We start from the raw sequence: 26,961 nt of genomic DNA, 5'->3' as shown, positions 1-26,961 counted from the left end.
GATTCCGCTGTGATATTTTGCAGGCGGAATTCGACCCTGCTGTGAGTATAAGCCCTTAAAGTCAGATTTCCAAAATTTGGCCTGGTAATTAAGGTGCAAACAGGCTTCATCACTAAGGGGTTAAGAAACAGGGCATTGAGTGGGAGCAATCAGACACAAGATAAAACAGAAATATAAGTTTAGAGGTAGAACCCTTCAAATATTGGTGACATGAGGGAAGCGGACAAGGATGAACAGACAAGCGGACAACAGACTACAGAGTACATGAACAAAGAACACAGAGCACAAGCAGACCGCAAGTTAGCAAGGTAACTGCCAAAGCAGCGAATGGACAGGACATGATGGGAACAAGACTCTTAACAACACTGCATCAAGGTCTGAAAGACCCAGGGAAGCTATTTAGGATGGTGATTAGAAAAGGAGCATCAGCTAAACAGGAGACGAGAAGTTATTAACCCTAGGAGTGCTGGAAGAGAATAAATATAAACTCAGGGAACAGAGAGAATGGGACGACGCCCATATTTGCCAGACACAGAAGCAGAAGATTGTGTCTGAACAGTGCACCTAACATGATGCTGGTCCTACAATCGTTAGGATTTGTACGGAACCACTCCCAGAAGGGGTATACTCAGGATGACACCAGCCCGACAGTCCTAGTTATCTGTCCAGGACTACACCTGGAAAAAGGGAAGCGGTCGACTCTCCACAGATATCTGGACACAGTACCTCTGCACGATGATCCGGGTCTTAGGTTACTCACTCTCTCTTTCACTCCACTCTTCAATGTTCTTTGACATAGAACCTCTAAAGGAATCACTCCTCTTCTTCCATTATTTTCACTACATGAGGGTTGAAGGTACCCCCATGTGGCTGGCACTCCTCTCGGAACTCTCTGGCTTTCAACTCCACTCTACTCTTTGATGGACTCACTTCCACACTCAAATCACTCATATTTATCATCTCAGGCATACCACATGACATGAAATGGATACATTCACGGACATATCCCAGCTTCATGCAGACATTAACTCTTTACTCACTGCAGCTGTGCAACTCACATGACAAATGACTAGACAAAATCTGCCAGTGCATCTGCACACAACATTATATGCATGACATTTATGTAGGGGCCAAGAATACAGGTTCTGGGCCACTACAAATGCATATTTTGATCTGGAGGTGGACTCATCTCAGAACTATGGTACCCTGGAAGCCTAGGTTATGACTCATTTAGCAGTTCAACCTCAGCAGGTTCACCAATGGATCTACTGGTCACACAGACTACCCCGATCACAAGTGTATGACCTGATCCATCTGTCGTAAGAATGGCTACAACCAGAAATTTTGACAGCATCCGAAATTGAACAAAGAATTGTCCTCGATTGATATCTTAGAGCATTGCCACCAGCGCTGAAAAGGTAGGTCAGCCATGACGAATGGCCAATAAGTTAGTGTATCTCGTGGAATGGTATTCAGCAGCTGAAGGCCTGATGGGACCTACTCAGCAGTTGCCCTCTGCCCTAAGCAAGACCAAGACCTCGTGAATCTGCGGCAAGAATGTGCTGGGGTACAGCTCTGGTGAAGAGGTTGATAAGTCTTTAAGTGATGAAGGATGAGATTGGAGACTCAGTAAGGCCTTAAGGACATATGGTTATGTCTAATAAGAGTCCAGTAAGAATCATAGAATAGAATTATAGAATCGTAGAGTTGGATGGGTCCTCCAGAGTCATTTGGACCAACCCCTTGCTCAATGCAGGATTCACTGAATAATCCCAGACAGATGTCAAGTCTCTGTTTGAAGACTTCCATTAAAGGAAAACTCCCCAACTCCCATGGTAACCTGTTCCACTCATTGATCACCCTCACCATCAGAAAGTTTTTTCTAATATCTAATCTGTGCCTCCCCCTTTTCAGTTTCATTCCATTGCTTTGAGTTTTTCATTGTGCAAATGAGAATAGAGCTGATCCCTTTGCACTGTGACAGCCCTTCAGAATTTTGTAGACAGCTATTAAGGACCAAGCCTTATTTTTCAAATCTGACATCTGTCACTTTATGTGGTAATAACTTTTTTAAATCCTATTTCCTTATGTGGTAATAACTTTTGAATGCTTTTACTTACTAATATGATTCTGAGATTGTTTTTTCGTGACATATTGTACTTTATGTTAGTGGAAAAATTGCATCAACAAATTTTGTCTTTATTAAGAAAAAATCCAAATTTACTGAAAATTTGGAAAAATTAGCAATTTTCAAACTTTAAGTTTTTTTCCTTGTAAGACAGATAGTAAAACACCGCAAAATAGTTAATAATTAACATTTCTCATAGGCATACTTTAGACTGCAATCATTTTTTAAGTGTGACTCCAGAAAGTATATAAATTTAGATTAATTTTTCAAATTTATTAGATTTCCAAAGCTGAATTTTTTTAAGGACCAATTCAGTTCAGACATGAATTTTAAGAGCCTGTATATCAGAAAAACCTGATGAATCGCCCCATTTCAAAAACTGCACCCTTCAAAGTATTTGAAATGGCATTTGCAAAGTTTATTAACCCTTTAAATGTTTTACAGGGGGGGGGCGTGGCTAGCGGATGGCCGAGCAGGGCGCATAAGGAGAGTGCTCCCGGTCATACCTCACCCAGAACACTGAATCAACCTCCACAAAAAGGCGATATCGGGCAAAAATGAGTCAGGCAAGGAAGCGGGCGACAGCGGAGACCAGAACACCGGCGGAGAACAGAAAGAAGAGCGGCATGGAGCGCTACCTTGGAGCGCCGGGGCCGTATGTAAGAAGAGGCAAGATGGCGCCGGAGAGCACCGAGACCTCCCTCCTACAAGCTGCCGGCACGGCACAGCAGCGCTCATCCCCGCAACCCCCGCTGACAGAAGTGAGGGGGAGAGCAGCAGCAGTGAAGCACAGCACCGATAGCACACAGAGGGAAGCACAGGAGACAACGGAGAGTGCAGGGACCTCCCTCCTACAAGCTGCCGGCACGGCACAGCAGCGCTCATCACCACAACCCCCCCTGACAGAAGGGAGGGGGAGAGCGGCAGCAGTGAAGCCCAGCACTGATAACACACAGAGAGAAACACAGGAGACAACGGAGAGTGCAGGGACCTCCCTCCTACAAGCTACTGACACAGCACAGCAGCGCTCATCACCACAACCCCCCCTGACAGAAGTGAGGGGGAGAGCAGCAGCAGTGAAGCACAGCACCGATACCCTTCAGAGAGGCACACAGAAAACAAAGATGGCGCCGTCCACAGGGCACACACGTGGAGCGGAGCTCCCTGCTGAACACCCAGAACAGCAGCACTCACCCCTGCAGCGTTCACCAGCCAGCAGCTTCTCAGGAGAAGAGGATGAACACAGAGGACTGCAAGAGACAAGCAGCAAGGAGGAAGAGACCCCACAGACTTCACCAGAAAGCAGCCAAACAGTGAGTAAAAGGCACAATAATACACCTACACTCACGCTGCACAAAACATCCCACAGCAAGTCACAGGCGGCCCCCGCATCAGTAAAAAACAAGACAGACGCCACGGGGTGGTCAGTATCACCAGACCTAAGCCCCTATAGCAGCCCAGAACGCGCCACAAGCACAAAAAATGTGAGCAGGGAGGAAAAAGATGCATGGAAGGAGCGCATCATGTCCATACCCACTAAAGATGAATTGTATGCCCTATTCGCCAGATTTGAGTCATCTAACAAAGAAGCGCTAGAGCGGATACACACAGATATACAGCATATGGGTCACAGACTCATAGAGGTAGAGGAGGCCCAGGAAGAAACAACCGCTATTCTCGAATCGCACAGACAGGCCATTCAGTACCAGGCAGACCAAATCCACAACCTTACAATGCACCTCGATGACCTCGAGAATAGAAATAGAAGAAACAACATACGTATCCGAGGTCTAACAGAGGAAATCGAGGGCCACCAACTAGAAAACTGGGCACAAACGTTTTTCTCCCAACTCCTGGGCCGCTCACCTGAAAACCCCATCGTAATGGACAGAATCCATAGGGCACTAGGGCCCAGAGCAACAGACCCAAAAAGGCCCCGAGATATAATCTGCAGAGTTCACTTCTATAGAGAGAAAGACGCGATCCTGCGCGCCGCTAGAGAGAAAGGTGAACTCATACATAAGGACAGACCAATAATTATATTGCAAGACCTCGCGCGCCACACTCTCCGGCTTAGAGGAGCCCTCAGACCGCTCTTGACAGCACTTAAAGACAACAATATACCATATCGCTGGGGGTTCCCGTTTTCCCTGACGGCCACAAAAGAAGGCAAAACATCCACATTACGCTCACTGGGAGACTTACCCAAGTTTTTAGGAACATTCCAGCTCCCACAGATCAATCTCCCAGATTGGCCCACTTTACCGAATCTACTCACGGAAAGAACCAAAGATCAGTGGCAAACTGCACAACCCAAGCAACGCCGTGACCGGCGCAGAGGACAAACAGCAGACACCTGAAAATACAGTACGACAATCCAGAGAACCTACGCAACCACAGGACTCTAACTAGGGATTCATATTCTGCCACTGAACGGCCCAGGACCACAGAAGACACCACCCGCCTGTTGAATGTTTTGACTTAATTTGTTTAAAGTTTCGACTCAGATTATACTATGACTTTAGCTCGCCAAAAAATTCGGAGGAACATATATGGAAAGGACCCCTTACGGGTTCCCTAGCTTGCCAATACTCACTCTGGGGGGGAGGGTGACCGGAGACCAATTCCATTCTTGCGGACCTCCCTCCACTTCCCACCCAGGGTGAACCGTCGCGCAACACAGCAACACCTAGCATTTTCGCTAGCATATCACCACGAAGTTACACGCAGCAGCCTTTAGCTGCGCAAGGTTTGTTTGCTAAACAAAACCTTACTTCTCCCTCTTTCTACCTTTTCCTTCCTAACTCTTCCCTTCTACTTGCCCTCCCTGTCCCCCCCCCCCTCCCAAAACCAACCTCTACCACTCTTAACCAACTTAAGAGTAACAGCAATAACGAAGATTATAAATGGAAAACATCTCGTTTGGCACATATAACGTGAGGGGTATAAACAACCCCGCTAAGAGGGGACACATATTGGACCATCTCCACAAACACAAAATCATGGTAGCTCTCTTACAAGAGACACATTTTCAGGCTAATAAAATCCCTAAAATGAGAAACCGCAACTATACCATATGGCACCACAGCCCTCATCCTACTAAAAAAAAGGGAGGCACTTCGATTGCAATTCATAGACAGTTCCCCCATAAACTCATCTCCTCATCAGTAGACCCGGAAGGACGCTACCTCTTCTTAAAAATACAAACTGGAAGCGAAATTCTAACCTTTGCCAATGTTTACTTCCCAAATCAAGCACAGGTGCGCTACGGAATCCGGATACTGGGGGCATTGAGGGCCTTCGCGGACGGCTGCAACGTTATCTTAGGAGGGGACCTCAACCTCAGCCTGGACCCCGCGCTCGACTCCTCTGGGGGTAAGTCTAAAACTACACACATAGCACTACGCAGACTCCGCAGGGAGATCCACAGCCTTAGGTTAGTTGACCTTTGGAGGACACTACATCCAAAAACAAAAGATTATAGCTTCTTTTCCCCCTCCCATGGCTGCTACCAGCGTTTAGATTACCTACTAGTCTCACATAAGCTCTTGGACCGAAATCCCCTCAGCTCGATAGGATCCTTTATATGGTCGGACCACGCTCCGGTATGGGGATCGCTTAAAAGAATACAGAGGGAACAGAGGGAGTTTAACTGGCGTTTAAACGACAATCTGCTGAATGATGCAATATGCGTGCAGGAAATCCAGCAGACTGTCGAAGACTTCAAAAATAACCATACATCAGACACCACCCCTGCACCGACTAAGTGGGAAGCACTTAATTGTGTGATACGCGGAATACTCATTTCGCATGGGGCAAGGCTAAAAAGAGAAAGAGCTAACACACTAAAGGATTTACTCAACCACCTAAGTCACCTAGAGAACCTAAACAAAAAAGCAACCCAAGACACCAGGACGGCAGAAATATCCGCTGTCCGAAACAAAATACTCCTTCTAATGGACCAGATCTCACTATGCTAACGGGATCGAGCTCGGGGGAAATTCTACGAATATGGCAACAAATGCAGCAAAGGTCTAGCCAGAGCCCTGAACCCTCGAACACCTCAGACATACATATTCGCAACACAAACCCCAGGGGGAGACCTAACTCACACCAACTCTGGAATAATGGAAAATTTTTATAATTACTACCATAGCCTATATAATCTACCAGACAAATATAGGGAACAAAATAGAGAACTGATCAAAGACAGAGATGAGTACCTAACCAATCACGCCCAAAAACAGATATCAGAGACTATACAGGAGACCCTGGAGGAGGACATCTCCCTTCAGGAAATAAAAGAAGCGATCCACTCCCTCAAAAATGGCAAAAGCCCAGGACCCGATGGCTATACCCCACGTTTCTTTAAACTCATGGGGGAAAAACTAGCCCCCTTGATGCTCAACGCATTCAACTCCATATCAGAGACCTGTCCCTTCCCCGCCCAGGCACTGCAAGCAGTGATAACTGTTATACCCAAACCGGGCAAAGACCCAGCGGCCTGCGGCAGCTACAGGCCAATTTCCTTATTAAATATAGATACGAAAATATTCGCTAAAATTCTGGCCACACGCCTCCAGGCACACATCCCAACCTTGGTGCACAGGGATCAGGTGGGCTTTGTCACGGGGAGGGAGGCAGGGGACAGCACAATAAGAACATTGGCCCTCATGTCCAGAGCTCGCAGGAATGGGGAGCCCCTGTGCTTACTCTCGGTAGACGCCGAGAAGGCGTTTGATAGGGTGAGCTGGGGATTCATGGAAGCGACTTTACAACGCACAGGCCTCGGACCCAGGTTCATGGACTGGGTGATGGCACTTTATAGAGGCCCCTCAGCCCGTGTAAGGGTTAATGGCCTGCTGTCACGCACGATTGACATCCGTAATGGCACCAGGCAAGGCTGTCCCCTGTCCCCCTCCCTATACATATTAGTAATGGAGACGCTGGCGAGCGCACTTAGGACAAACCCCAACCTACAAGGAATTAGAACAGGTGAAACTGAACATAAGGTAGCATTATACGCAGACGACCTGCTGATCTACATTAAAAACCCAAGGATAGCACTACCCAATATATTAGAAGAATTTAAACGATTTAGCAAACTATCCAACTTCAAGGTCAATCTAAGCAAATCACTGATTCTCAATGTAACCCTACCAAACATAGAAGTCGAGACCCTAAAGCCATCCCTCCCGTTCCAATGGAAATCGGAGGAGATGGGGTATCTAGGAACAGTACTTACCACAGATCCAGACAAACTTTTTGCAAAAAATTACATACCCCTCATAACTAAACTAGAGTCTGACTTTACTAGGTGGAAGGGAGTCCCGTTATCTTGGTTCGGAAGGATCAGCACAGTAAAAATGAATGCGCTTCCGAGGTTTCTGTATATCCTCCAGACGGTCCCAATCGCTATACCGGGCTCCTTCCTGGCACGGGTTAGAAAGGTAATCATGAGTTTTATATGGGGAGGCACCAAACCTAGACATAAATGGAAAGCCCTAACCAGCCCGAGAGAACTAGGAGGCATGGGAGTCCCGAACATAGCCCTGTACTATAGGGCGACGTTATCTAAGTGCATTCTTGATCTTCTCCACGGTAGAGCACAGAAGATATGGGTGGAAATGGAACAAGACATGACACTCGGCCAGGGTAGAGGGATCATATGGCTACCCGGTAGGGGGAAACACAGAGGACTGGGATTGTCCCCATTCATTGAAGATATGGTGACAGCCTGGATGGGCCCTGCGACTAAGACAGATCTGATCCATAGACCGGGCCCACTCACACCCTTGATAGGAAACCCAGAAGCTCCCCCATTTTTGCGAGGCTTTGAGGTGACTGACACGACCATAGACACAATCCCTAGGGTACGAGACGTGATTTCTAGCACTGGCCTTAAACCATTAAGCGAGATCCTGGGAGGGAGGCGGCCCCATCCCGGAGCGTGGTTTCAGTACCTACAACTGGGCCACTATATTGGCTCACTGGGGGATATGCAAGAGCTGAGGCGGCCCACTACCCCCTTTGAGAATTTATGCACCTCAACCCCCACAGATCAACATAAAATCTCAAATCTATATCGGATGCTCCTAACCGAAGACACACGACATTGTAACAGAGCGCTGGAGCGGGAGTGGGAGGGGGAACTGAACACCATACCCTCAGAGGAGTCATGGGCAAAGGCCTATACATTAACCCACAAAATAAACATGTCCAGCAAACTACAAGAATTAAACTATAAAATCTTAACACGTTGGTACCAGACACCTGCGAGATTGGCGAGAATATTCCCCCAGTATCCGGATACCTGCTGGAGATGCACGACGGGAACTGGAACACTCACACACATCTGGTGGGGTTGTCCACTGATCTGTCCTCTTTGGCGGGAGATCAACTCCCTCTACACTGCAATTAGTAGGAATCAAATACAGCTGACTCCTGAGATTGCATTACTTTCAATGTTCCCGGGCTCCCAGAAGCAAGCAAAAGGTTCTCTATTGAGATTTTTCATTCAAGCAATGCGCCTGGTAATCCCAAAAAAATGGAAGTCATCAACTCCCCCCTCCAGGCTAATGTGGTTGGAGGAGTTAGATCACATAAAATATATGGAGGAGCTTTGTGCCAGAGACGAGATGAAACTAGAGAATTTCCAAGCCACCTGGACGCTATGGAATCAGTTCCGTTTCTCCCAAGACTTAGGCCCATGGCTTGAAAGGGGGTCACTCCCCAACACAAACACAACCAATGACCCTTCGGATACTACCAGACCCTGAAAACGTAACCCTCAAATCAAGATACGAGATGACTTCCCCCCCCCCCCCCTCTTCTCTCCTCTCGCCCCTGACCAAGCCTCCCCCCCCCCCCCACTCTCAACATTCCAGCCCTCTTTACTCCCCCCCCTTCTTTCCTCAATCTTTCTTCATAAGAAGCTGTTATATTAGATATGTTTAAAGGGGTTGTCCCGCGCCGAAACGGGTTTTTTTTTTTTTCAACCCCCCCCCCGTTCGGCGCGAGACAACCCCGATGCAGGGAGGTAAAGAAAGCTCACCGGAGCGCTTACCTTAATCCCCGCGCTCCGGTGACTTCTCTACTCACCGCTGAAGATGGCCTCTTCCTCCGTGGACCGCAGCTCTTCTGTGCGGTCCACTGCCGATTCCAGCCTCCTGATTGGCTGGAATCGGCACGTGACGGGGCGGAGCTACACGGAGCTACACGGAGCCCCATAGAAGACTGCAGAAGACCCGGACTGCGCAAGCGCGGCTAATTTGGCCATCGGAGGCCAAAAATTAGTCGGCTCCATGGAGACGAGGACGCTAGCAACGGAGCAGGTAAGTATAAAACTTTTTATAACTTCTGTATGGCTCATAATTAATGCACAATGTACATTACAAAGTGCATTATTATGGCCATACAGAAGTGTATAGACCCACTTGCTGCCTCGGGACATCTCCTTTAAGTTTTCTTTTTCTCAGTTTAACCAATCAGTAACTGAAGCTAGAGATACCAGAAATTAATCTGAGAAGTTATAAGCTATAAATGTTGATAGCATCAGAGTTCATACTTATATTTAAAAAAAAAAAAAAAGTCTGTTTCAAAGAATAAGACAGAAAACTAGACAAAGGAAGACAATTGAGGTTAATGTAAGAATGTTTGATGAAAATGACACCACAATTTTGTAATTTTCATATCTGCATAACAGACAAAATAAAAAACTTTTGAACCATAAATGTTTTACAGGAATTAAAGAAAAGTGTATCAGAAATTAGGACAGTTCCATTTTTTTGCAGAGTTTTAACCCTTTCCAATCCATTTATTTTTTCTCACCCATTCTCCGCAGCTCCAAATAAATTGGAGCTGGGAGAATGGGTGAGAAAAAATACATTTTCCCTGCACCCTCCTGATCTGACAGAGTTCAGGAGGGTGCAGGGAGGGACCTGCTTACCTGACCGGCGTCTTCCGCATTCTCCTTTTGCCTCCCGGCTCGGCGATCATGTGACCGCTGGGGTCAGGTGACACCTGGCGGTCACATGATCGCCGGGTCGGGAGACAGAAGGAGAATGCACAAGACGCTGGTCAGGTAAGCAGGTCCTTGCACGGTGCAGGCTCCCGGCTCGGCGTTCATGTGACCGCTGGGGGTCAGGTAACACCGGCGGTCACATGATCGCCGGCCGGAATCTATGCATTGCATAGCGCTAATTGAGCGCTATGTAATGTATAAAGAAGTGGGCAGAAAGGGTTAAAAACCCTTTCTGCCTTCTCCTCGGGGGTCCTCGATGACGACCAGTAAAGGAGTGCATCTGCACCCGATGTGCCTGACGATCGGGTGAAGATCCACTCCTGCACTGCAGTGTCGGGCCTGCCCCGACATCGGAGCTGTGGAGGAAAATGATGATGTCGGGGCAGGCCCGACATTGGACTGGAAAGGGTTAATTTAAAATCATCTTTATTCTATAACACAGCAGGAGTTAGCAGAGAAACAAAATTCAGAATGCATTATTCGGATTCTGCAGTTTTTAGAAATGCCCCATATGTGGACACATTAAAATAGCAATTAGGTAAACAGCAGCACAACCAGTATATCCACCATAGGCAGGAGCGACCAAATACAGTGCACAATCCCAGCAGCCACGTCCGGATTTAAAGACCCCTCAGAATATTTACCAAATGAAGACAAAACGGATCAGCACTCAGGAACTGATTCAAGAGTAAAACTTCAGCATCTTTATTTTCTCCAGCAATAAAAGCTGCAATGTTTCAACCTGTTTAGAGGTCTTTGTTAAGTATGCAGCTAAATGGCACAAGCACACATATATATAAAACCATACACCAATAACAGGATCACATAAGAAACATCCCCCCACACACACCTCACAGTGAGATAGGTCAGGATATCCATCACACAGGTGCCCATTCCATAATTGTTCTACAGTATAACTGTTTAATTAATCCAGGGATTATTCTAATTGCCATAATAGTCGGGAAGAATTTTTCCCTCAAAAGGGCTAATTAGCTTCTGCCTCATTGGGTTTCTTTTGCCTACCTCTAGATCAACAAGAGGGGGTAGAAACCGGCTGAACTAGATGGACATTGTCTCCCTTCAGCCTAATATACTATGTTACTGACTTGGTATAGGAGCATTAAAGCGTCTACAAGTTCCGTATAGGAGCATGACAATGACCTACTGGCCCGGTATAGGGGTATTACAGTAGACTACTGGTCTGGAATAGGAGCATTACAGGCCCCAGCTAGTTTAGCACCGATGCCCAGACCTCATCAAAAGTCCCTCTGATCGCTGAATTTTCCCATCCAACGTGGATTCTTACTGAAACTGATCCACGGGAAACTTGTCAGGTGATTTTATCCTGCACTCCGGGGTCATGGGGAGAATTTCCATACAGGGAAGAGCCAATTGTGAAAAGGACGGGGGTTTCAATAAAGGGGCAATTCATGGTAAATGCCATGTGATAATTGTTGAGAACCCTGGTATATGGCATTTTTCCAGGATTTAGAGGCTTCAAGCAATACATCTGCTGCTGCCCATAATGGATCATTATCAGTGTCTATTGGAAGGTAGCAGATGAATACAGTCTGTCTAAATCACCTTTAGGGCTCATGCCCATGGCTGGGTCGGATTCTACCTGTGAAATATCGCAGCGGAATCAGACCCAGTGCTCCCCCAGAGAGCCTATACTTACCTCTCCGGATCCGCCATGAGTGTCTCGCCCGATGAGCCGGCGTGCATGCACAGTGCAGTGCATGACACGCCAGCACTGGGTGGTGACGCGGATTCTCACTGTACTTCCACTGTGTAGTACCGAGCATAGTGTACGGCTTCCAATAATAAAGCATGTAAGCGATCAGGATGGTTATATAGATCAAAGACACGAAAAACCATCATATTCTCCACCGCTAATGACAACGATGACTGTACTGCAAAGGGGGAGAGAAAAGAGAATAGGCACTGAAACCCGTAACTGAGTCCTGCTGATAGGGGTCCAGGTACGTTAAGGACTGAACGTTACTCCAAAAACTTCTCTTGCCGCTACCTCATGGGTGGTCCAAATCTAAGCCGAGTTTCTCAACTTCAGAAAACGATGGAGGGAGGAACCAGGCTGGCATGAAGGGGATCTACTAGGGCTAGATTACTGAGTGTACGAGTTAAAGTCCATTTATAAGGCCTGAAATTGGCCTGTTGTAACAAGAACAGGTCATCAAAGCATGTCGATTGGCGCTCATTTTCTGTTATTCACACACAGCAGATGATCGATTGTTTATCCCCGTAGAGCTGTCAGTGGTCAGCTTTACATCTTCCTTTTCACACATGGAGGTGTACAGCCGACTGGTGAGCATCTTCATGCTCACATTAATGTGCAGATCGCTCATCAGACTGTTTGCACACTCAGAGGGTTTGATTTTAGAGGAAGCAAACATTTAGGTGAATATTCATGATTGATCACTGGTCTTCACAAGAAAACTGAATACTGATTCTAGTGCAGTTTTATGTCCTGAATTCAAATATGTAATCAGAATTTTTCGATCAGGCATAGTTTTTTTTTTACAGTCTCTTTCATTTTTTCCATTTTTTTCAAACTTTAGTGTTCTTTAAAGCATGTCGAGGGATGAATTAATTTTATATTTTCAGTTTTAAATAATGTGTACTCAGCAATATGTCTTCTGCTATGCAAGCTTATTCTTGTGCAGACATGTTTCAATATATTTAGATACTGATTGCTATGGTAAGCAGACAGTCAGTAGTGAACTTGTGAGTCAGTCAACACAAGTATTTGCTTCTCAAAAGCCGCGAGACCCGCACAGAAATAGAACATGCCGCGATTTGTTTTCCGTGCGTGTTTTTACGCGGACAAATCGCAGCCGTCTGCATAGGATTGTGTTTTGTAATGCAATCCTATGCAGGCGGGCACGGGCGGAAATTCTGCGGGAAATCCCGCTGTGGATTTTCCGCCCGTGTGCAGGGGGCCTTAAGGCGTAGTGTTTTGTGCTGTATATTGTTCTTTTTTATTTTATAAGTTTTAGAAACGTTTCAATATGCCAAGAAAGTGTGTTAATCATCCAGACAATTTCTGTTACATGTGTGGTGAACTAACCTTCAAGACTCAGACGCGAAATTTCACATCGCTTGTAAAAAAGTGTTATGAATAGAGATGAGCGAGCACCAAAATGCTCGGGTGCTCGTTATTCGGGATGAACTTTTCGCGATGCTCGAGGGTTCGTTTCGAGTAACGAACCCCATTGAAGTCAATGGGCGACCCGAGCATTTTTGTATTTCGCCGATGCTCGCTAAGGTTTCCTTGTGTGAAAATCTGGGCAATTCAAGAAAGTGATGGGAACGACACAGCAACGGATAGGGCAGGCGAGGGGCTACATGTTGGGCTGCATCTCAAGTTCACAGGTCCCACTATTAAGCCACAATAGCGGCAAGAGTGGGGCCCCCCCCCCTCCCAAAAACGTTTACTTCTGAAAAGCCCTCATTAGCATGGCATACCTTAGCTAAGCACCACACTACCTCCAACAAAGCACAATCACTGCCTGCATGACACTCCACTGCCACTTCTCCTGGCTTACATGCTGCCCAACCGCCCCCCCCACAGTGCACACCAAAGTGTCCCTGCGCAGCCTTCAGCTGCCCTAATGCCTCACCACCCTCATGTCTATTTAGAAGTGCGTCTGCCATGAGGAGGAACCGCAGGCACACACTGCAGAGGTTGGCACGGCTAGGCAGCGACCCTCTTTAAAAGGGGCGGGGCGATAGCCCACAATGCTGTACAGAAGCAATGAGAAATAGAATCCTGTGCCACCGCCATCAGGAGCTGCACATGTGGGCATAGCAATGGGGAACCTATGTGTCACACACTATTCATTCTGTCAAGGTGTCTCTGCATGCCCCAGTCAGACTGGGGTTCTTTACAAGTGGACACAGATGCATTTATAATTCCCTGTGGACCCACAGCATGGGTGGGTGCCAGGAAGCCACCGGCGGTACATAGAAATATCCCATTGCATTGCCCAACACAGCTGAGGTAGTAATGTCGTGCTTAATGCAGGTGGGCTTCGGCCCACACTGCATGCCCCAGTCAGACTGGGGTTCTTTACAAGTGGACAGATGTAGGTTAAACTCCGTGTGCACCTACAGCATGGGTGGCTCCCTGGAACACACCGGCGATACACAAAAATATCCCATTGCATTGCCCAACACAGCGGATGTAACGTCAGCTGTAATGCAGGTGGGCTAAAAATTCATTTGATTACACTGTAGGCGAGGGCCCACAAAAATTGCTGTATCAACAGTACTAATGTACATCCAAAAAATTGGCCATGGCCAACCAAGAGGGCAGGTGAAACCCATTAATCGCTTTGGTTAATGTGGCTTAAGTGGTAACTAGGCCTGGAGGCAGCCCAGTTTAACGAAAAATTGGTTCAAGTTAAAGTTTCAATGCTTTTAAGAGCATTGAAACATATAAAAATTGTTTAGAAAAATTATATGAGTGAGCCTTGTGGCCCTAAGAAAAATTGCCCGTTCAGCGTGATTACGTGAGGTTTCAGGAGGAGGAGCAGGAGGAGGAGGAGGAATATTAGACACAGATTGATGAAGCAGTTTTGGATGGTGAGAGAGAACGTAGCTTCCATCCGCGGGTGCAGCCTACGTATTGCTTACGTATCGCTGCTGTCCGCTGGTGGAGAAGAGAAGTCTGGGGAAATCCAGGCTTTGTTCATCTTGATGAGTGTAAGCCTGTCGGCACTGTCGGTTGACAGGTGGGTACGCTTATCCGTGATGATTCCCCCAGCCACACTAAACACACTCTCTGACAAGACGCTAGCCGCAGGACAAGCAAGCACCTCCAGGGCATACAGCGCGAGTTCAGGCCACGTGTCCAGCTTCGACACCCAGTAGTTGTAGGGAGCAGAGGCGTCACGGAGGACGGTCGTGCGATCGGCTACGTACTCCCTCACCATCCTTTTACAGTGCTCCCGCCGACTCAGCCTTGACTGGGGAGCGGTGACACAGTCTTGCTGGGGAGCCATAAAGCTGGCAAAGGCCTTGGAGAATGTTCTCCTGCCTGCGCTGTACATGCTGCCTGATCTCTGCGCCTCCCCTGCTACCTGGCCCTCGGAACTGCGCCTTCTGCCACTAGCGCTGTCGGATGGGAAGTTTACCATCAGTTTGTCCACCAGCGCCCTGTGGTATAGCATCATTCTCGAACCCCTTTCCTCTTCGGGAATGAGAGTGCAAAGGCTCTCCTTATACCGTGGATCGAGCAGTGTGTACACCCAGTAATCCGTAGTGGCCAGAATGCGTGTAACGCGAGGGTCACGAGAAAGGCATCCTAACATGAAGTCAGCCATGTGTGCCAGGGTACTTGTACGCAACACATGGCTGTCCTCACTAGGAAGATCACTTTCAGGATCCTCCTCCTCCTCCTCTTCCTCCTCCTCAGGCCATACACGCTGAAAGGATGACAGCCCAGCAGCATGTGTACCCTCACCAGTGGGCCAAGCTGTCTCTTCCCCCTCCTCCTCATCCTCCTCATGCTCCTCCTCCTCCTCCTCAACGCGCTGAGATATAGACAGGCGTTGACATACTGTCTTCCCCCGGCTCTGTTTCCGAGCGCAAAGCGTCTGCCTTTATGCTTTGCAGGGAACTTCTCAAGATGCATAGCAGAGGAATGGTGACGCTAATGATTGCAGCATCGCCGCTCACCACCTGGGTAGACTCCTCAAATTTTCCAAGGACCTGGCAGATGGCTGCCAACCAGGGCCACTCTTCTGTAAATAATTGAGGAGGCTGACTCCCACTGCGCCGCGCAAGTTGGAGTTGGTATTCCACTATAGCTCTACGCTGCTCATAGAGTCTGGCCAACATGTGGAGCGTAGAGTTCCACTGTGTGGGCACGTCGCACAGCAGTCGGTGCACTGGCAGATTAAACCTATGTTGCAGTGTCCGCAGGGTGGCAGCGTGTGTGTGGGATTTGCGGAAATGTGCGCAGAGCTGGCGCACCTTTCCGAGCAGGTATGACAAGTGGAGGTAGCTTTTCAGAAAGCGCTGAACCACCAAATTAAACACATGGGCCAGGCATGGCACGTGCGTGAGGCTGCCGAGCTGCAGAGCCGCCACCAGCTTACGGCCGTTGTCACACACGACCATGCCCGGTTGGAGGCTCAACGGCGCAAGCCAGTGGTCGGTCTGCTCTGTCAGACCCTGCAGCAGTTCGTGGGCCGTGTGCCTCTTCTCTCCTAAGCTGAGTAGTTTCAGCACGGCCTGCTGACGCTTGCCCACCGCTGTGCTGCCACGCCGCGTGACACCGACTGCTGGCGACGTGCTGCTGACACATCTTGATTGCGAGACAGAGGTTGCGTTGGAGGAAGAGGAAGGTGCTTTAGTGGAGGAAGCATACACCGCCGCAGATACCACCACCGAGCTGTGGCCCGCAATTCTGGGGGTGGGTAGGACGTGAGCGGTCCCAGGCTCTGACTCTGTCCCAGCCTCCACTAAATTCACCCAATGTGCCGTCGGGGAGATATAGTGGCCCTGCCCGCCTCTGCTTGTCCACGTGTCCGTTGTTAAGTGGACCTTGGCAGTAACCGCGTTGGTGAGGGCGCGTACAATGTTGCGGGAGACGTGGTCGTGCAGGGCTGGGACGGCACATTGGGAAAAGTAGTGGCGACTGGGAACCGAGTAGCGCGGGGCAGCCGCTGCCATCATGCTTTTGAAAGCCTCCGTTTCCACAAGCCTATACGGCAGCATCTCTAGGCTGATCAATTTTGCAATGTGCACGTTTAACGCTTGAGCGTGCGGGTGCGTGGCGTCGTACTTGCGCTTACGCTCAAACTGTGGCACTAGCGACGTCTGGACGCTGCGCTGAGAGACATTGCTGGATGGGGCCGAGGACAGCGGAGGTGAGGGTGTGGGTGCAGGCCAGGAGACGGTAGTGCCTGTGTCCTCAGAGGGGGGTTGGATCTCAGTGGCAGGTTGGGGCACAGGGGGAGAGGCAGTGGTGCAAACCGGAGGCGGTGAACGGGCATCGTCCCACCTTGTGGGGTGCTTGGCCATCATATGCCTGCGCATGCTGTTGGTGGTGCCTCCCCAGCTGCTCTTGGCGCGACAAAGGTTGCACACCACTGTTCGTCGGTCGTCAGGCGTCTCTGTGAAAAACTGCCACACCATAGAGCACCTTGACCTGTGCAGGGTGGCATGGCGCGAGGGGGCGCTTTGGGAAACAGTTGGTGGATTATTCGGTCTGGCCCTGCCTCTACCCCTGGCCACCGCACTGGCTCGGCCTGTGCCCACACCCTCACTTGGCCCTCCGCGTCCTCGGCCGCGTCCACGTCCTCTAGGCCTACCCCTACCCCTCAGCATGCTGTATTACCAGTGATTTGATTTCCCAGGCAGGAAAGAAATTGGCGCAAGGCTGCACTCAACCGTAGCTGGTTGCGTCTGATTTTTTTACGTTCTCCACGCAGCACAGACGTACCCAGAGCCCTTAGGACTGACACAGGCAGGGCAAATATACTTTCTTCCCTTTTGTTTAAAAGGATAGGCCCACTGCGTCTATTCACTGAATAATAAGTTTAATAACTGTGTTGCGGCCCTGCAAAACTGTCACAGAACTTTACTGTTGCAGAGTTACTAACTGTGGCAGAGCAGGTATTTCCCAGGCAGGAAAGAAATTGGCGCAAGGCTGCACTCAACCGTAGCTGGTTGCGTCTGATTTTTGTACGTTGTCCACGCAGCACACACGTACACGGAGACCTTAGGACTGACACAGGCAGGCCAAATATAATTTCTTTTCCTTTTTTGCAAAGGGAAGGACCCACTGCGTATATTCAATGAACAATAACTTTTAGAACTGTAGTGTGGCCCTGAAAAAGTGACACACAACTTTAGTGTAGCAGAGTTATTAACTCTAGCAGAGCAGGTATTTGCCAGTCAGGAAAGACAATGGCGCAAGCCTGCAGTAAACCGTAGCTGGTTGCGTCTGATTTTTGTACGTTGTCCACGCAGCACACACGTACACGGAGACCTTAGGACTGACACAGGCAGGCCAAATATAATTTCTTTTCCTTTTTTGCAAAGGGAAGGACCCACTGCGTATATTCAATGAACAATAACTTTTAGAACTGTAGTGTGGCCCTGAAAAAGTGACACACAACTTTAGTGTAGCAGAGTTATTAACTCTAGCAGAGCAGGTATTTGCCAGTCAGGAAAGACAATGGCGCAAGCCTGCAGTAAACCGTAGCTGGTTGCGTCTGATTTTTGTACGTTGTCCACGCAGCACACACGTACACGGAGACCTTAGGACTGACACAGGCAGGCCAAATATAATTTCTTTTCCTTTTTTGCAAAGGGAAGGACCCACTGCGTATATTCAATGAACAATAACTGTGTTGTGGCCCTGCCTACACAATTCTGTCCCTGTAGTATCAATGGAGGGTGCAATGCTCTGCACAGATGATTTTTAGAAAAAAAAAAATATGCAACACTGCTAACAGCAGCCAGCACAGTACTGCACACGCTTAAATTTGGCCCTAGAATGGACCGTTGTGGTTCATGAAGGCTACACTCACTCCTAACACTCTCCCTGCCTATGCACCACTTCTGTCCCTAATGCCGGGTGCAATGCTCTGCACTGCCGATTTTGAGAAAAAAAAGGGAAAAAAACACTGCTAGCAGCAGCCTGCACACAGGTAGATGTGGCCCTAAGAAGGACCTTTGGGGTTCTTGAAGCCTACACTGACTCCTAACGCTCTCCCTACAGCAGCACCAGCACGATAGTACTTTCCCTCAGCTAACTCACAAGGCATGTGTGGCGAGCCGCGGGAGGGGCCGACTTTTATACTCGGGTGACATCTGATCTTCCCAGCCACTCACTGCAGGGGGGTGGTATAGGGCTTGAACGTCACAGGGGGAAGTTGTAATGCCTTCCCTGTCTTTCACTTGGCCAGAAAAGCGCGCTAACGTCTCAGAGAGGAAACTGAAAGTAACCAGAACACCCTAATATTCGCACGAATATCAAGCTCGGACGAGTACGTTCGCTCATCTCTAGTTATGAACTTTATTTTGGGTGTAAAGTTGGTGGTTTTGATAAACACTGGTCCCCAAATATATGCTGTGTATCATGTGTTAGGCTTCTCTCTGGATGTAAAAATGGTACACACCAAATGTCATTGGAAATTCCAATGATTTGGAGGGAACAAAAGGACTGTTCATCTAATTGCTATTTTTGTTTAACTAACATTAACCCTTTCCAATACACTGTCTGATATCTAAACACATACTGATTGAAGGCTGTACAGCTCCGATGTCGGAAGACGTCTGGCAGAGTATTCTTACTGTAGAATACTGGCCGCTATGTTGTCGGGGGCCTCTCCAGCATGTCACATACCGCAGCACTGGCTCTAGCCAGTAGATATCGCCATTGTATAATGGCAGAAAGAGAAAGCCCCCTAGGAAACACTGAATCCAAAATTGGATTGCAAAGGGTTAAAGGAATCAAATGTAAATCAAAATATACAATTAACTATTCCAGTTTGTCATCTGCAACGAGGCCTGTACAACATAGTGAAGAGTATCTTGTACCAAAGTGTCCAGATTTTATAACCTTAAGTGATAGTTCCGAATCTGATCCAACTCATAATAAAGAAGAAAGAGACAAAAGAACTACATTCAAAGCAAGTTGTTCATCAGAACCTCACTTTTTAACTCAGGCAGATCTTAACGATCTTATTCAGGATTTAAACTTGTCTAAACAACAATCTGAACTTTTAAGTTCCAGGCTCAAAGATTGGAATCTACTCCACAAAGATACAAGGATATGCATTTATCATAGTCACCATAGTGAATTCAAGGACTACTTCTCTAAAGAAAATGGTGTAGTTTTTTGTAATAATGTATGTTCAGTAATGGAGGCTCTTGTACATCAACACCAGCCAGATAAGTGGAGATTGTTCATAGACTCATCAAAAGTTAGTTTGAAGGCTGTACTTCGGCATAATGGCAATGAATTGGCATCAATACCTGTGGCGCATGCAACTGATATGAAAGAGGCATATGAAAATATGAAACTGCTGTTAGAGAAAATCCAGTATACAAAATGTAGCTGGAATATCTGTGGAGGCTTGGAGGTAATAGCTTTATTGCTGGGTTTGCAACTTATATGTACTAAATTCTGTTGCTTCTTGTGTGAATGGGACAGCAGGGATAGGAATTCTCACTACATTAGGAAACAATGGCTTAACTGTGAATCTCTTATTCCCGGGCCAAAAAATGTGTCAAATACCCCGTTAGTGAATCCTGAAAAAGTAATGTTACCTCTCCCCCATATAAAACTGGAACTAATGAAAAATTTTGTGAAAGCAATTCATAAAAATTTGCTGCATTTATACATTTAAAATCTACATTTCCCAAAGTTAGTGATGCAAAACTGAAGGAAGGAATTTTTGTAGGACCACAAATAAGATCACTTATATTGCATGATGAAAAGTTTGAGAAACTGTTAAATCCACTGGAAAAAGCAGCCTGGAAGTCATTCAAGAATATCTTTTTCTTGGAAATCCTAAAGCAGAGAACTACCGTGAAATAGTGAGCGACCTTGTGAATTCATAAGCCATGTGATGCAAACATAATGCAAAAATGCAAACAAATTAATTTCTTGGACTCCCACCTAGACTTCTTCCCAGGAAATCTTGGGGCTGTCAGCGATGAACATGGTGAGCATTTTTATCAGCAGATTTCTATGATGGAAAAGAGGTACCAAGGCAAATGGAGTGCCAGTATGCTGGCTGACTACTGCTGGACTATGAAGAGAGACATCCCAAAGGCAAAATATTGCAGAAAATAATCATTTACATCTTTTTAGGTAAACCAAAATGAGGTACATATTTATCATTTAGTGTTATGAAAGTACTTGTTCTATAAAACTGATGGAAAAAATCTGAAAGCATATTTGAACTCAGGATGAAAAATACTCTTAGATTCAGATAATTTGGTTCTTGTGAAAGAAAATTTTTTTTTATTTTGTAGACCAGTGAATCAGTCAGTGAAAATGGGCCTAAGGCCTCATGTCCACTGCTAAAATGTAATTTAAAATCCGCAGCGTGATCCACGCCCCATAGGGATGCATTGGACACCCACAGGTAGTTAAATACCTGCGGATGTAATTTTCCCCTGAGGCGCGGATTGCGTGTGCGGGAAAACACCAGCGGCATGCTCCATTTTTAGTGCGGGTCTCCCACGGGAACTGCTCCCGCAGGCTTTTATTGAAGCCTATGGAAGCCGTCCGGATGCGCGGCACAACCGCACCTGAATTTCTGCTCTCCGGCGCAGGAGTGTGGGAGAGCAGGAGTTAAAAAGAAAATGGAGTGCCCGGCGCATGCGTGCGGCACGCTGCTGGCGTGCCAAGCACATCCGCCGGACCAAGGAAAGATCTGGCCGCGACGCAGGGAAGATCCGCAACGTCCGGACAGGTTAGTTAAATCTTCCTTTTAGGCCTCATGTCCACGGGAAAGGAGAGACCCGCTTCGGGATTCTGCATGAAGAATCTGCGGCGGGCCTGATTTTCCCCGTGGACATGAGGCCTTAAAGTGTCATTGTGCTTTCTAAAAACTTTTCAAATGTCATAAGGAGATGTCAAAAGTTTTGATTGCTAGTGGTCCAGGGGCTGAGACCCCAACCAATCGCTATAAAGAAGCAGCTGAAGCACTCATTCGAGTGCCGTCACTGCTCGCTAGCTTAAAGGGGTTGTCTGAGTTGTATAAAATCCATTCCCCATGCAGTATCATTCCAAGTCTCCCGTCTGGAGTCACGCAGGCTGCCCCAGACGTTGCAGCCAATGACAGAGCTCAGCGATCAATCACTGATTTCTGTTATTGGTTGTGTAGTGGCTTAGAGGGTCCTCCAGAATAGCCACGCTATAATTGTCCTGTCACACTTTGCTATGTGCTTCCAGGAGACATAGAAAGTGCCTTACGTCAGAGAAATCCTGTTTCTCCCCCCTCCTAAGCTATAAGCTGGGCAACAGCTGTCCTCATTGGCTGTATGATCTGCTATCAGCTTGGAAGACTGCAATTGTGAACTGTACCGTATTTCAACTCTTTTCAAATACTGAAGTAAACTGCACACTTCTGGTTTGCTAACAAAATAGTACCAGGAAATGTGTCAAATTATTTTCTGCCATTGACTACAATAGTCCTGGATGAAGCGCTGGCGTCACCCGTGACAAAACCACCATTTATCATGAAAACAGAATCTATTATTTGTGCCACTGTGTTGCAACTGAATGGAACATCTTTTGCCGCTATTGCCGGGAGAGATTACATAGCCACCCATGACAACCATCTTGCGATCCCCATGGTCTCTCCCACTTTGGTGCGTCTCACTCGGTCGCTACAGCACTTAAGATGTCCCTAACTGCACAGGACTGCAGGCTGTAAACAAACAAGGATCGGAGGACAGAGCACTGGTGCAGGACTGTTAGGTGCACTGGTCAGACACAATCCTCTGCTTCTGTGTCTGGCAGACATGGGCGTCGTCCTGCTCTCCCTATTCAGTGAACTTTCATTTATTCTGTTCCAGCACTCCTGGGGTTAATTGCTTCTGGGCCTCCTGCTCAGCTGATGAATCTTTTCTAATCAGCACCCTATACAGCTGCCCTGGGCCTTTTAGTCAGTGCTGTTGTATTGTTGTGTGATTCATGTCCATAACTCCATGTTTAGCCACTGCTCTGGCAGTTTCCTTTCTACCTTGCCTTCTGCTCTTGTTCTGTGTCCTCCGTTCATGTATCCAGCTGTCTGTTATTCTCGTGAGTCTACCTCTCTGTTTATCCTTTCAGTCTGTACCTCCTTTGTTCCTGTACGCCCCGGTATTGTTGTGTGGTTTGTTTTATAGTTGTTCTGTCTTGTCAGGGTCAGTCAGTGCCTAGAGGAAAACCGTGGGGTCATCCCAATCGGGACGAGTGCTCTGCTTATAAGAAGTGGTTTCGCTCTCCTGGTTATTAGTTCAGGGCAAGATACCTTCCCTAGTTACCATCTGCATACAGAGTTTGTGCATATGGTATCTTTCCTCCCACACTGGGGTCGGCTGTCAACCATGCTGGACTGGATCATCACCTACCCGATAGTTTGACACGATGGTTCAACATCCACAGTTGTTACAAGGACACTGCGAGAAGAGATAAATATAAGTATACTAGCTGATATACCCGGCTTCGCCCGAGTTAATTTGGTACTGGTGTTTATCTGGTGGTCACACGGATATCTTATAAAGTCGTGGTTACTTTAGAGATACCGGAAAAACATATGTTCACCATTTTGCATAGTTCTCTGCGTTACCCAGGAAACACCACGGGAGGTAACCATGCGGTTTCCTTTATATAAAATAACATCAGGAAGTGAGAGAATTAGATTTCATATGTAAAATGTGGACGCTAATTCTTTTGCGCTTAGAATTGAACAATCGAGGTGGGACCCATTAGCTTTTCCTATTTATGACATAATCAATGCTCGTGCCAAATTTCACATTTCTATGACACCGGAAAGTGAGAAAATTATATTCCTATTTATGACATAATCAATGCTCGTGCCAAATTTCACATTTCTATGACACCGGAAAGTGAGAAAATTATATTCCTATTTATGACATAATCAATGCTCCTTCCAAATTTCACGTTTCTATGACACTGGAAAGTGAGAAAAATACTTTCCGTATGTAAAATTTGGACGCTAATTCTTTTGCGCATAGAATTGAATAATCGAGTTGGGACCCATTAGCTTTTCCCATTTATGACATAATCAATGCCCGTGCCAAATTTTAAGTTTCTATGTGAGAAAATTACATTCCATACGTAAAATTTGGACGCTAATTCTTTTGCGCATAGAATTGAATAATTGAGTTGGGACCCATTAGATTTTCCTATTTATGATATAATCAATGCTCGTGGCAAATTTCACGTTTTTATGACACTGGAAAGTGAGAAAAATACATTCCGTATGTAAAATTTGGACACTAATTCTTTTGCGCATAGAATTGAATAATGGAGTTGGGACTTATTAGCTTTTCCTATTTATGACATAATCAATGCCCGTGCCAAATTTTAAGTTTCTATGTGATTAAATTGCATTCCGTCCGTAAAATTTGGACGCTAATTCTTTTGCGCATAGAATTGAATAATCGAATTGGGACCCATTAGCTTTTCCTATTTATGACATAATCAATGCCCGTACCAAATTTTAAGTTTCTATGTGAGAAAATTGCATTCCGTATGTAAAATTTGGATGCTAATTCTTTTGCGCATAGAATTGAATAATCGAGTTGGGACGCATTAGCTTTTCCTATTTATGACATAATCAATGGTCCTGCCAAATTTCGATTTTCTATGACACCGGGAAGTGAGAGAAATAGATTCCGTACGTAAAATTTGGACGCTAATTATTTTGCGCATAGAATTGAATAATCAAGTTGGGACCTATTACCTTTTCCTATTTATGACATATTCAATGCCCGTGCCAAATTTTAAGTTTCTATGACATTGGGAAGTGAGAGATTTAGATTACGTTCGTAAAATTTCAACGCCAATTCTTTTGCGCTAGAATTGAATAATCGAGTTGGGACCCAATTACTTTTCCTATTTTGGAGATAATCTATGTTTGTGCCAAATTTCATGTTTCTACGACATCGGGAAGTTGGAGAACTTTTGGCGAGTCAGTCAGTCAGTGAGTCAGTGAGTGAGTCAGTGAGGGCTTTTGTCTTTATATATATAGACTAGCTGATATACCCGGCTTCGCCCGGGTTAATTTGGTACTAGTGTTTATCTGGTGTTCACATGGAAAATCTTATGAAGTCGTGGATACTTTAGAGATAGGCCGCCTGCAGACGAGCGGGTCGGATCCGGCAGCGAGAATTCTCGCTGCGCGATCCGACCCGAGCGCCTGCAAGGACTAGCGCGTACTCACCCGCGCCTGGCAGCCCCGGCTCTTTCATGTGCCGGCTGCCGCGCAGCCGGCGCATGCGCAGACCGGAGCCGGCGGCCGGGTGAGTGCGTGCCCCGCAGAAAATTAGGACATGCCGCGGTTTGTTTGCCGCACGAGATTTTGCGCGGCCAAACCGCGGCCGTCTGCATAGGAGTGCGTATTTTAATGCACTCCTATGCAAACTTTCAGCAGCGGAAATCCCGCGGGAAATCCCGCGGCGGGATTTCCGCTCGTGTGCAGGCGGCCATACTGAGGAAAAAGATATGTTCACCATTTTGCATAGTTCTCTGCGTTACCCAGAAAACACCACGTGGAGGTAACCATGCAACGCTTCCTTTTTATAAAATGACATCAGGAAGTGAGAGAATTAGATTACATACATAAAATTTGGACACTAATTCTTTTGCGCTTAGAATTGAATAATCAAGTTGGGACCCATTAACTTTTCATATTTATGACACAATCAATGCTTGTGCCAAATTTCATGTTTCTATGACATTGGGAAGTGAGAGATTTAGATTATGTACGTAAAATTTGGACGCTAATTATTTTGCGCATAGAATTGAATAATGGAGTTGGGACCCATTAGCTTTTCCTATTTATGACATAATCAATGCTCGTGCCAAATTTCCCGTTTCTATGACACCGGAAAGTGAAGAAATTACATTCCACACGTAAAATTTGGACGCTAATTCTTTTGCGCATAGAATTGAATAAAGGAGTTGGGACCCATTAGCTTTTCCTATTTATAACATAATCAATGCTCGTGCCAAATGTCCCGTTTCTATGACACCGGAAAGTGAGAAAATTACATTCCGCACGTAAAATTTGGACGCTAATTCTTTTGCGCTAGAATTGAATAATCGAGTTGGGACCCATTAGCTTTTCCTATTTATGACATAATCAATGCTCGTGGCAGATTTCCCATTTCTCTGACACCGGAAAGTGAAGAAATTACATTCCGCACGTAAAATTTGGACGCTAATTCTTTTGCGCATAGAATTGAATAATCGAGTTGGGACCCATTAGCTTTTCCTATTTATGACATAATCAATGCTCGTGTCAAATTTCACGTTTCTATGACACCAGAAAGTGAAAAAATTACATTCCGCACGTAAAATTTGGACGCTAATTCTTTTGCGCATAGAATTGAATAATGGAGTTGAGACCCATTAGCTTTTCCTATTTATGACATAATCAATGCTCGTGCCAAATTTCCTGTTTCTATGACACCGGAAAGTGAAAAAATTACCTTCCGCACGTAAAATTTCAACGCCAATTCTTTTGTGCTAGAATTGAATAATCGAGTTGGGACCCATTAGCTTTTCCTATTTATGACATAATCAATGCTCGTGCCAAATTTACCGTTTCTATGACACCGGAAAGTGAAAAAATTACATTCCGCACGTAAAATATGGACGCTAATTCTTTTGCGCATAGAATTGAATAATGGAGTTGGGACCCATTAGCTTTTCCTATTTATGACATAATCAATGCTCGTGCCAAATTTCCTGTTTCTATGACACCGGAAAGGGAAGAAATTACATTCCGTACGTAAAATTTGTACGCTAATTCTTTTGCGAATAGAATTGAATAATTGAGTTGGGACCCATTAGCTTTTCCTATTTATGACATAATCAATGCTCGTGCCAAATTTCCCGTTTCTATGACACCGGAAAGTGAAAAAATTACATTCCGTACGTAAAATTTGGACGCTAATTCTTTTGCGCATAGAATTGAATAATTGAGTTGGGACCCATTAGCTTTTCCTATATATGACATAATCAATGCTCGTGCCAAATTTCACGTTTCTATGACACCGGAAAGTGAAAAAATTACATTCTGCA

This window comes from Eleutherodactylus coqui, chromosome 11 (genome assembly GCF_035609145.1).
Source record: "Eleutherodactylus coqui strain aEleCoq1 chromosome 11, aEleCoq1.hap1, whole genome shotgun sequence".
NCBI classification, from domain to species: domain Eukaryota; kingdom Metazoa; phylum Chordata; class Amphibia; order Anura; family Eleutherodactylidae; genus Eleutherodactylus; species Eleutherodactylus coqui.
The sequence above is the reverse complement of the archived record's forward strand: the minus strand, read 5'-3'. Positions refer to the sequence as shown.